Source organism: Rhagoletis zephyria, unplaced genomic scaffold (genome assembly GCF_001687245.7).
Source record: "Rhagoletis zephyria isolate East Lansing unplaced genomic scaffold, Rhagoletis_zephyria_1.1 Rzeph_scaffold_07750, whole genome shotgun sequence".
Classification (NCBI taxonomy): Eukaryota; Metazoa; Arthropoda; class Insecta; order Diptera; family Tephritidae; genus Rhagoletis; species Rhagoletis zephyria.
Window position 1 is genome coordinate 27,179 of NW_016164832.1, and position 1,542 is coordinate 28,720.

The following is a 1,542-nucleotide window of genomic DNA, read 5'->3' on the forward strand; positions in this document are numbered from 1 at the left end:
ATGAAAAACTGGGAGAAACTACAAAAGGTGACGAACATTCCAAAAAGCAAATTTCAAAATATTCTGGACTTTTGTCTTAAAGACAACAATTATTTTATGTGCAATAATAAGCTTTACACACAAACCTTTGGAATGCCAATGGGCAACCCCCTTTCACCAATAATTGCTGAAATCGTGATGGACGATTTACTCGAAAATACAATTTCAGAGCTCAAAAAACTCAATATTAACATTAAATTTATAACAAAATATGTAGATGACATCTTCGCAATAGTCAAACGTAATGACGCTAATATATCCTCCAACATCTAAACAAATACCACAACAAACTTCAATTCACCATGGAAATGGAAGAAAACTCAAGCATCCCTTTTCTAGACGCGCGTATACATAGAAGCGAAAATCGCCTTCTTCTGGACTGGTATTGCAAGCCTACATCTTCTGGTCGCCTGATAAATTTCTTCTCTTCGCAACCAACGAAATACAAAATAAATACCGCGAAAAACCTCATAAACAAAATATTAACAATAAGCCACAAACAATTCCATGAAGAAACATTGAAAAAATTAAGAAGATCCTAAAAAGCAACAACTACCCTGAACATTTAATACACAACTTAATAAAACAAAAAATATGCAAACAAACAATCATCAAAAGAGAATTTCAAGCACAGATGCAATAAACACAACAAAAAGATACCACAGTGTCACATACATTCCAAAGCTGACCGAAAACTTCGGCCGCGACTTTGCAAAACAACAAAACATAACACTTGCATACAAATCTAATTACACATTATCCACAGTTTTTACAAAAACAAAATGCTCAATAGATGCTCAACAACAAAGTAACGTAGTTTATGAAATTAAATGTAATGGTAAGGAGAACGAAGAATGCGGAAAGGTGTACATAGGAACAACTTAGCGAGCCCTAGGCACGCGATTTAACGAACATGAAACAGATATAAAAAAACAAAAAACTAGTACAGCGCTTTCACAACACATACGAACTACTGGGCACTCAGCAGATTTAGCAAACACAAAAATTATCGACATAGAAAAACGAGAAAAAACCAGATACACATTAGAAAGTTTAAGGATCTTGCAAAAAAGGGGAAACACAATAAACAAAAAAGAAGACACCGATGACATTTCTGCCGCCTACTTGTTATGCTTATGGAATTCAAATTCAGTTTTTAGTTTAGACATGGTATGGATTAAAGTAGATTTAGTTAATTTAATGACGAATTTTATGTGAGTATTTTTTGTGTTCAATATCTCAGATGTTCTTTTGCAATTTTTATATGTACTTATGTATATGTATGTGTATTTGTTCCTTTACTTACTATCATATATACATGTGTATGTATTTATATTTTTGTATCAGATAATAAAATTAACACGTCCCTTTAGATGCTAAAAAGATTAGCGAAACGTTGGGCGTTAAGTGAAATAACGTCATTTTATTTACACTAAAAGAACAGATCAGACAAGCCTATCACAAACTAAAAAAATTTCACAAAATACAAACTGATCGGATATA